The 11,181-nt window shown below is 45.7% G+C and overlaps 2 long non-coding RNA genes across 2 annotated transcripts; both read left to right on the plus strand.

Moving 5' to 3' along the window:
* Positions 1-605: 605 nt before the first annotated feature.
* Positions 606-5,088, plus strand: LOC142662432 (uncharacterized). The gene is made up of 3 exons (XR_012850949.1): positions 606-898; positions 2,838-2,980; positions 3,649-5,088. It is a non-coding gene; the product is annotated as an uncharacterized LOC142662432 (long non-coding RNA).
* A 442-nt stretch (positions 5,089-5,530) lies between these two features.
* LOC142662434 (uncharacterized) lies at positions 5,531-10,879 on the plus strand. Its single transcript, XR_012850950.1, has 4 exons — positions 5,531-6,696; positions 6,927-7,056; positions 8,551-8,624; positions 9,821-10,879. It is a non-coding gene; the product is annotated as an uncharacterized LOC142662434 (long non-coding RNA).
* The last annotated feature ends 302 nt before the right edge of the window (positions 10,880-11,181 follow it).

Below are 11,181 nucleotides of genomic sequence, written 5' to 3' on the forward strand. Positions count from 1 at the left end.
TCTTGTAGTGCTTTCTCCCTTATGTAAGATGATATTTGGGAGAAAGGTTGGAGGTGGTGGATGTCTTAACACTTGGTCGCCATCTCTAGATCTTCTACAGTTTGGGATGTGATATCTGCTTGGCTGTGGCACGCCATTCCACCTCATTGTATAAAACTGGAAGACGGAGAAAGTAAACTTGTAACTATATGTACAATTCTTCTAATATTTCTAAAACATTTTTAGATGATAATGGAGACAGTAGTGAACATAACAGCAAAACCCAGTGGTAGTAGTCACCATTGTCTGGGCAAGGTCTAAGGAGGCAGAGAGTGGGTAGTGGACTGGTTATTTCCTAGCATTTATGTGGGGATCCCCTTTTAATAGTGTTTGGATTGGATATTGGATATTCTCTACCTGCCATCTATATACATGTGATTTAGGACATACAACACATTGACCTCACCTTTATTTTTATTTTTGTTAGGTCCGACATGGAAGATTAGGGCTGGATCTTGTGTATTTGTGGTTTCGAGTGTGTGGTCAGATGAAACCGTCTCACGTCACCGTCCACGATGGTCCTCTTTATACTCCAGAGTTCTGGTTCTTCTCCCTCTTGGAGATGGTGAAGCTTTTTCAGGTAATTGTTATAGATAAACTCTAAGAAAAGAAACACATATCCACATTATAAACCTCATGATTGCAGGCACGGCCGGCGCAATCATCACCATGGCAGAGGTGGACGTTCTCGGAGGCGGAGATCGCCCTCGTAATCTGCTGAGCGACAACCTTCCTCTTCTTCCTCGGGTCGTCCCGGGTTTGCGCCTCGGCTCGGTGACCAAGCGGGGAGCCGTCCTTGGTTCCGGCGCCGCCAACGGTGAGGATGCGGCTTCGGGAGTGGTGGGGACCCCTACCCTCGGTGAGTCATCATGTGTGGACGCATGGCTTTCAAAATCTTTAATGTCTGGAAATTACTTAGTGTCGTTATTAAAGGCTATGGTGGCCGGTTTGGATAAAAGTGAAGGTGCACCTGTGCTTTCTGTTCCTCCAGGGGAGGTTAAGCCCTCGTCTGTGAGGCAAGCTAACTTAGCCTGCTTGACGTTTAGGGATTCCCTGTTTTATGGTGTGGCTCCTCTCGGCACTCATCTACCTGCTGAGACCAAGGAAAAAATGTAGAAAAATTAGTTCGTGGATATTTGATCTTTGATCTCGGTAGAACAGGTGATGGTGGATAAGGAGCGCACTTTTGAAAAAGGTTCTGATAAAAAGGTTAAGGTTGCTAGAGTGTTTAATAATTGGCTCCAGGGTTTCGCTATCCTGGCGCACGTAGTCTTCCAGAGCCATCCGGAATATGTGCGGAGCTGTTCGTGTACTTCAACACCATTTTTAGTGCCCACAGACTGCACGAAGGTACGACTTGGCGGTGCTACGACGAAGAATTTCGACGCTGTTTGCCTTTGTCGCCCGAGATTGGTTGGGCTTCAAATGCAACGGATATATGGTTGCAATTCATTTTAGCTCAGAGTGGGAAGCAGGTTAGACCCTTTCCCAGTTGGGCCGTGGGTTCCAGAGCAGTTCCAGGGTCAGCGACCACACGCCCTACAGGAGCCTGTTGGCTATATAATGAAGGACATTGCAGGTTCTTTGCAACCTGCAAGTTTCATCATGAATGCTCCATCTGCAGGGGCAAACAACCCGGTAAAAGGGGCCCCCTCCGACATGGCAGAGAACGCCAGTGAGCGTCCGCGAGATGGGGCCATAGTTTGATCGGTACCACAGGAGGCAGAGGCTCTCGCTAATGGTTTTAGTGCGGATTTCTTCATTCCTTTTGAAGCGTCGTCGGTATTGATGTAGGCGGACAACCTCAAATCAGCTAGAGATAACATCGACGTTTTTAGGGAGAAGTTATCAAAAGAAATTGCGTTATTTAGCATGGCTGGCCCCTTTGAGGAGCCTCCATATCTAAACTTGAGGGTCTCCCCTCTTGGCTTAGTCCCCAAGAGAGGTAGCGGAAAGTTTAGGATGGTACACCATCTATCCTTTCCTCGCGGGGCCTCAGTAAATGATGGGATTTCCAAAGACGAGGCGGCGGTGTCATACACTTCGTTTGATGTAGCGGTGCAAGTAGTTCTGAGTGCAGGTACTCGGGAGTTCTTGGCGAAGTCGATATTGAATCTGGATTTCGTTTACTTCTTGTCCATTCGGAGTGTTTTCATTTATTAGGTTAGGATAAAGAGCAAAAAACCACGGCGCCACTTGGTGTGGATCAAAGGAGATGGAGGTGAGAAATAGAGGAGATATATATGCTCACCGTGAGGTTAGGAGAGTTCAACGGAGGGTTCCACGGGATAGCTGCTGCCAGATCCGAGCCGGTTACCGAGGTGACCGCTTTGGTACGAGAGATGCAGGTAAAAACAAATAGGATCTATGTTGGCGCTGCTGCGTAGTGTGGACAAGGTGCAGATCCAGAAGATCAGTTTTGAGTTTTGTAAACTGTTTAATTGCAACGCGTTTCAACGCCGAACTGGCGTTTTTATCAGGCATCTGATGAAAACGCCAGTTCGGCGTTGAAACGCGTTGCAATGAAACAGTTTACAAAACTCAAAACTGATCTTCTGGATCTGCACCTTGTCCACACTACGCAGCAGCGCCAACATAGATCCTATTTGTTTTTACCTGCATCTCTCATTTATTAGGTTGTCATCTGGATGGGCTGTTTTATGTAGAGTTCGAGGGCAGAGCCGCTCTTTACCTTCTGCTGCAGCGTGAAGTAACACCTCATAGTTGCACTCCGTGTGGTGAGATTTTTTCTTTCCTTTTTTTCTTTCCTTACTTCTGTCTCTTTCCTTTCTTTCCAGCATGCCTGATGAGCTCTTACAGCAAGTGACACGGCGGGTGGCAGTCGAAGTCACCACCTGGCTGGAGGACCTGTTAAGACAAAAAGACGGTGAGGCGGCTGTAACAGCCCCAGGACCTGGACCTGCGGCTGGAGATACCAGAGGTAGGCCGCAGCAAATCAACCGCCCTCCCGTTAGGTTAAGCCCAAGTCTTCTTCCCAGGGCTGCCCGCTCTCCCCGTCAGCGTGGGGAGGCACACAGATCAGGCCCGGCCTGTCTCACCTTCAACATCTACGGGGGAGGTGGTTCCCCCTATCCCTCTTAATGTGTCCGGCATCCCTCCCTATGCTGCGCGCCTCCTCCATACTCACCCGGGAAACTGGCAGAGTGTAGTGCTGCCGGTTGTCAGCCGGGCGGCTAATGGCGCTTCCGCTACCCGCCCACCGTGCTCCGATGGAGGTGGGGTGGCTCCAGAGGACATGTAGCCTACCACTAGGCCTGCGCAGCGGAGATGGGCCGCACAGTTGCAATGAGTGCGGCGTACACTGCTGATCCGGTGACCTGTGACACGCCAACGGCCTTTCTCTCACCCGTTTTCAGTTCATGGCAGTTTTAAAGTCTTGCCTGGAGAAGCTGGGTTTGCCGTCAAGGGATTTTGGGACACACTCTTTTCACATAGGTGCGGCTACAGAGGCCGATTCACTGGGTTTGGGCGAGAGAGAGATAAGGCGTTTAGGTCGTTGGAAGTCTAAACTGTTATAAATCTTATGTGAGGCCTGACTTACTTTGCTAGTGGTTTATTTTTAATTTTTCTCCTTTTATGTTTTGGTAGGTTTTGGATTGTTGGGCATTCTTATGTCCATTGGGCCTACAAGCGCGCTCCTTGGCGCCCCCTTGGTGCTGCTTTGGGCCTCAGGAATTGTGACATGCATTGGAGAGGCATTAGGGGATTACGGTGGGTAAAAGTGTTGCCCGAAAATGTAGCCATCACAGTTGTCCCAACGCATGATGACCATCCAATTGCCAGGAGGATCTTTGGAATCAAGGCCTGAAGATCCCCAAAGGCTTCAGCATGGAGCATGATGAACTTATAATGTAGAAACGTCAGACCCAGAGCTAAAAAAGAGAAAATGAGCCAAATAAATCCTGTACCACGTGTAAAACAACCTAATAACATCTATGAAGCGCGGACCAACCACTAAACCCGAAATAAACTGTCAATAATGGACGGGAACATTTATCTGCATCGTATAATCCGGACAATTATTATCAATTGAAATTAACAACTCTTTATTTCGGGTTTTTTCGAAAAATCTGATTACTGCTTCAGGCTGAGATGGGGGCAGGGTGCGACTGATGCCAAGTCTAAGTCATGTCTGACAGTCTGGTTGCTAGGAATACACAAGCTAACAACCACAGTCTTGTCCAGCAATGTGTCCTTAGCAACCAGCCTGCGCCTCTCACTTACATAGTAATCAGATTTTTGTAAAAATAAATGTAGGTTTGACCCCAGAGTAATATAATCAGATATAAGACTTTTTATAATAACCCGCCATCCCCCAGAAGTAAGAGCATATTATAATCACTTCCGTGATATTTACTTACAGACAATCGCCATTCCTACGAATCCTATTCTAAACAGGATATTTTCGGGAAATAAATTTCCCATTTCACTGTAAAACAAAAAGGAAAACGCTCAATATTAAATAATATGGAAACATTTTCAGAATTGTTTCATCTTAATAATCAGCCGTCTGATAATAATTTATAGGACTGAGGGGATGTGTTTCTCTGTCCTTTTGCGGCCCCCTCTGGGTAATGGAAGCCATTTTGTTAATTAGATATTTCCTCCTTATCCCCAATCCATTGATTTTCATAATAGTGAGAAGTTGCCAATGAATCAGCAAATCGCACTCTTGTGTCAATGCACAGAAAGAAAGACCTGCAGCGAGGGCCCAGCCCCCCATCAGAGGACAGGAGCTAGAGAGGAAGACGACCAGTATCAGCCAGGGCTGCGAACTCCTGATCAACCGTATCCTTTATTGACTGTACCGTCTGGTTTCTGGCCTGCAGCAGAAGGGTCCGAGCAGGGATGTGGCGCATGTTTTTGGTGCCAAGGGGGATCAATGTGATGTTGGTCACTCTTCTGCCTTGTCCCTTTTTTCTATTTCAGGTTCGGCAAAGGAATCATCAAGAAGAGGGAGAAAACGCAGATCTGGAGGTGGGCGCAGGCACGGTCGGCACAAGCATCGCCATGGCAGAGGTGGTCGTTCTCAGAGGCGGAGATCACCCTCGTCATCTTCTGAGCAACAACCTTCCTCTTCTTCCTCGCCATCATTATCTGCATCACCCTCCCCGCCAAGGTCGTCGAGCCATTCTGATGATAGACGGATCCACAGGCGGCATCGTATCAATGCCCGGCAGGCAGAAAAAGACCTGGTTGGGTCGTCCCGGGTTTGCGCCTCGGCTCGGGCACCAAGCGTGAAGCAGTCCTTGGTTGTATCGGGGACCCCTATACTCGGTGTGACTGATGCCAAGTCTGAGTCATGTCTGACAGTCTGGTTGCTAGGGATACACTACCTAACAACAACAACAGTCTTGTCCAGCAATGAGTCCCTAGCAACCAGCCTGCATCTCTCATTGACATAGTAATCAGATTTTTTTAAAAATAAATGTAGGTTTGACCCCAGAGTAATATAATCAGATATAAGACTTTTTATAATTACCCACCATCCCCCAGAAGTAGGAACATATTATAATCACTTCCGTGATATTTACTTACAGACAATGGCCATTCCTACGAATCCTATTCTAAACAGGATATTTTCGGGAAAGAAATTTCCCGTTTCACTGTAAAACAAAAAGGAAAACGCTCAATGTTAAATAATATAGAAAAATTGTCAGAATTGTTTAATCTTAATAATGATCAGTCAGATAATAATCTATAGGACTGGGGGGATGAGTTTCTCTGTCGTTTTGCGGCCCATCTGGATAATGGAAGCCATTTTGTTAATTAAATATTTCCCCCTTATTTAAGTAATTACCTTATACATTCCCAAACTATAAAATAAGAGTCTGGTAACTCTCCATCTTACCTGATGTACATCAGTGGGGGGGGCATGGTTGTTGAGAACAGTCAGTGTGTAGCTAGCAGAGAGCCAGGCCACACACCAAAAGGCCAAGAAGATGGGGAAAAATCCAAATCAGTGATTTCCATGATAATGAACAGTCGCAAATGAATCAGCAAATCGCCCTCTTGTGTCAATTCACAGAAAGAAAGACCGGGCTGCTGTCAGGGGAATATTTATAACCTCTCATCGTCTCTCTGACATCATAGATCAGTGATATCATCATGATGGCGACTGTGTCGGGAGATGTTGGGGGAAGGAGGGCCAGGCAAAGGAGACGCCGCAGGATCACTGCAGCGAGGGCGCAGCCCGCTATCAGAGGACAGGAGCTAAAGAGGAAGACGACCGTTATCAGCCAGGGCTGCGAACTCCTGATCAACCGTATCCTTTATTGACTGTATCTTCTGGTTTCTGGCCTGCAGCAGAAGGGTCCGAGCAGGGAAGTGGCGCATGTTTTTGGTGCCAAGGGTGATCAATGTGATGTTGGTCACTCTTCTGCCTTGTTCCTTTCTTCTATTTCAGGTTCGGCAAAGGAATTGTCGAGAAGAGGGAGGAAACGCAGATCTGGAGGTGGGTGCAGGCACGGTCGGCACAAGCATCGCCATGGTAGAGGTGGTCGTTCCCGGACGGGCCCCGTTGCAGGCCGCAATTGCTAATTTGACATTGCCCCGTCCCCAGTTGATCCTTGCACCGCCCCGCCGTCACCAGCAGGCATAAAATTGAACTTGCCCCTTTGGTGTAGTTTACAACTGGTGAGTAGATGATGAACCCATGTGTAGACTGTGTAGTATTAAACAGAGTGGGGTAGGTCAAGATCACTTTTTTCAATTGGAAAGTCATTTTGGGGGATGGGCTCATACTTGATTGGCATGGTGCAATGGAAGTGGATGCTGCTATGTAAGTAAATCATGAGGTGGGGCAGGTTAGGATCTGACTAATGTATTGAGGAGTCGCTGTATTAACGTATTTACTTTTTCTTTAGGTGACGTGAAGAACCCGACCCCTCTACGTGGTGGGAGTAGATTCCAGGCTCCTTCTACCTGTATCTCCTGGGTGCCGGCTGCCCAGTGGGCATAGAATTGAACTTGTCCCTTCGGTGTAGTTTACAACTGGTGAGTAGTCAATTGTCTTATTTATAACGCTGTACTAGATAGGAAGGGGATGATTTATAGATTGTGTTAGGCTCATGTCACGTTTTTTTTTTCTGGCAGTTTTTGAGCAATTTTTTTAGCCAAACACAGGAGTGTATACAAAAGAGACAGATCAGCTTTTTCTTTATACTTTTCCGTCTTTTAAGATCCATTTCTGTGTTTGACTCAAAAAACTGTGACACCAGCCTCAAGGAAATATGCTAAGCGCTCTGTCTATGGGCTGTAACTGCAATACCAGACGCAGCCTGTGGACCGACGTGATGCTGTTTAAAAAAACAACACTTTTTTAGAGTCCTGAACAACCCCTTTAAAAATAGAAATATGCTGCCTAAAGTACATTCACTTTGTAAATGAGACCGCACTGTTGCTGAAACGAAGGTGCAGAAGTCCTCAGCTGAGCGCCTTGCACCTTCGGCTGTGAGCAGCGCTCGTTGTCAGGCTGGAGACGGCTCTCATAGACGTTCCATATAAGCCGTCTCAGCCTGACAGGGAGAGCTGCTCACAGCTGAAGATACAAAGCTCTCAGCTGAATACTTCTGCACCTTCGTTTTAGCGGCGGCGGTCTCAGCACCCAGACCCACTTCAGGTAGGTGTCTATGACATTTCAAAAGTTTGATGAAAGTGCAGTTATTATTTAATGTTAAAACTTGTTTTAAAGCAGAATTTTAATATGTTGGATTTTTAACAAGAATCTGTTGCTGTTAGCAAAGTTTGTACCGCTTTTCTTCCAAAAAAATATATTTTTTTAGTCAGGCAAGCACTGGTTAGCACTGCTGCCCATGCCGTTTCTTGTACCCATCAGAATGAGGCTGCCTTGTCGGGGCAGGTGGGCTCACACAATTTTATCAAATTTGATTAAACTGTGTGCCAAGAACCTCACTGTTATTTGCTTATAAGAAATATTGCAGTAATTAAATGGGTTTTTGAATCTAATCTCATAAATTCATGGTATATCCCCATGATATGCTATAAATGTCTAATAGATGCAGGAACCACTTCTGGGACCTGCACCCACCTCGAGAACGAGGTCCCCTCACACCTGTCAAGTCTTCTAAAGTGGACGGGAGGAACAGAAATAGCCAAGCGGGCTGTTTTCAGCTGTTTGCATAACTCCAATAGAAGTCTATTGGATTAAACAAGTGGCATAGCGAGCTATCCTGTGGATATACCATAAATGTATGAGATAATATATAAGACTACAGAGTTACGAAAACAGTGTAGCTCGCAGTGCTGTCCTGTGGATATGCCATAAATGTATGAAATGAGAAAACATCTTTTATTCTACATATTTTATATATAATGTATATTTTACTTTTGCTCACTGGTGTCTCGGTGACCTCTAGGACAGCATGTTCTTTTTAAGACACCCGGTTTAATCCTGCTAATGTTTCCTGAGAGCGACCGGCCCAGCCAGGATTGAGTGTAATGTTATCTGCATTTCTTTTTACCACTTAGCAAAGACGAACCTACACTCACTGCATGCCACCCACCATCTATGGGTACAGAGCGAAGAATGATTGGCATCCAATGTAAGTCACTGCTTTTAATGTTTAACTTAGTGGACTTTTAATATCTCAAGCACTCTGGCTTCTATTTTGTGGGGGACAGTTTATAATAGGTTGTACTAAGCTTCAAATGCCTAGAAGCATTGCCGTGGGGAACCCTGTGTTAGTTGGGTGGGGGCCCCCATCATAAATAACTGCTCCATACTGCTGGCAGTCTAAGGGTATGTTCACATGGCCTATTTTCAGACGTAATTTGGTCGTTTTACGCCTCGAATTACGCCTGGAAAAACGCCCCTAATACGCCTACAAACATCTGCCCATTGCTTTCAATGGGAATTACGATGTTCTGTTCCCACGAGCCTTTATTTTACGCGTCGCTGTCAAAATATGGCGCGTAAAATGAAGGCTCGTCAAAAGAAGTGCAGGTCATTTCTTGGGACGTTTTTGGAGGCGTTTTTTATTGACTCCATTGAAAAACGGCCGTAAAAAACGCAGCGAAAAACACGAGTTGTTAAAAAAAACGTCTGAAAATCAGGAGCTGTTTTCGCCTGAAAACAGCTCCGTATTTTCAGACGTTTTTGGTCAGTACTTGTGAACATAGCCTTAATCTGGCCCTGGGTAGCATTTATGTTGAAGTTGTGGGGTGCTTGAGATGTCACAAAAGAATTTGTAGTTCGTCGGGCATTGAAGGGTTGGAAAAAGGAACATGTCTCGCGTGACATGCGGCGGCCCGTCGTGTCCTTTGCATTACTTACAAAAATGATAGGCATCTTGTTGGAGGTGTGTGTTGAGGATTATGAGCGGTGTCTGTTTATGACGGCGTTTATTCTGGCCTTTTTCTGTGCTTTCAGGACTAGCGAGTTGGTTTCCTCAGTCGCTTGGGGGGAGATATATGCCGGTAGCTGCTATCTGGGACTTCAAGTCCCGGAGGCCCGCTGAAAAGCAATTTTTAATACACGCCAACTGCCTCTCTCTCACCCGTTTTCAGTTCATGGCAGTTTTCAAGTCCTGCCTGGAGAAGCTGGGTTTGCCGGCAAGTGATTTTGGGACGCACTCTTTTCACATAGGTGCGGCTACAGAGGTCGATTCACTGGGTTTGGGCGAGAGAGAGATAAGGCGTTTAGGTCGTTGGAAGTCTAAACTGTTATAAATCTTATGTGAGGCCTGACTTACTTTGTTAGTGGTTTATTTTTCATTTTCCTCGTTTTATGTTTTGGTAGGTTTTGGATTGTTGGGCATTCTTATGTCCATTGGGCATCCGAGCGCGCTCCTCGGCGCCCCCTTGGTGCTGCTTTGGGCCTCAGGATTTCCGACATGGATTGGAGAGGTATTACGAGATTACGGTGGGTAAAAGGGTTGCCCGAAAATGTAGCCATCACAGCCGTCCCAACGCATGATGACCATCCAATTGCAAGGAGGATATTTTGAACCAAGGCCTGACGATCCCCAAAGGCTTCAGCATGGAGCATGATGTACTTATAATGTAGAAACGTCAGACCCAGAGCTGAAAAAGAGAAAATGAGCCGAATTAATCCTGTACCACGTGTAAAAGCACCTAATAACATCTATGAAGCGCGGACCAAGCGCTAAACCCAACAAGAAACCTTCAATAATGGACGGGAACATTTATCTACATCGTCTAATCCGGACAATTATTATCAATTGAAATTAACAAAACTTTATTTATTTTTTTAGAAAATTCTGATTACTACTGCAGGCTGAGATGGGGGCAGGGTGCGACTGATGCCAAGTCTGAAAATTTTCAGAATTGTTTCATCTTAATTATCAGCAGTCAGATAATAATCTATAGGACTGAGGATATGCGTTTCTCTGTCCTCTTGCGGCCCCTCTGGGTAATGGAAGCCATTTTGTTAATTAGATATTTCCTCCTTATTTAAGTAATTACCTTATACCTTATGGGGGGGGGGGCATGATTGTTGATAACAGTCAGGGTGTAGCTACCAGAGAGCCAGGCCACACACCAAAAGGCCAAGAGGATGGAGAAGAATACCAATCCATTGATCTCCATAATAGTGAGAAGTCGCCAATGAATCAGCAAATCGCACTCAATTCACAGAAAGTAAGACTGCGCAGCTGTCAGGGAAATATTTATAACCCCTCATCATATCTCTGTGACATCATAGCTCCGTGATGTCATCATGATGTCACAGTAAGGTCAGTTCTGCTCTGGAGCTGCCATGGTTTAGTATCTGCTATGAACTTATATCTGCTATGGGCTTCGCAGACCCCAGAACACAAGTCATTGATGTAGTGACATTTTAGCGTCTTTTTTCACAGAGGTCAATGTAAGGTCATCTGTTATACTGTGCTAATAAAAAGTATTTACCCCCCTCCATTCATTTTTCCATGTTGTTTTGGGTGATGGCATTGTATCACAGGGGATTACATTTGGTAAAACAAGACTGACCAATGATGGCATCACCCCCACATAACACAACCTCTAACATTTATATGAAATAACTGAGACCCAGACCAAGATGTGGGGTAAAGTGGGGGTCGGCCACAGCTTTTATTATTAACAATAAATTTGAGGACGTTGTCCGCTGGTTGGATAAACACA

Source organism: Rhinoderma darwinii, chromosome 10 (genome assembly GCF_050947455.1).
Source record: "Rhinoderma darwinii isolate aRhiDar2 chromosome 10, aRhiDar2.hap1, whole genome shotgun sequence".
Classification (NCBI taxonomy): Eukaryota; Metazoa; Chordata; class Amphibia; order Anura; family Rhinodermatidae; genus Rhinoderma; species Rhinoderma darwinii.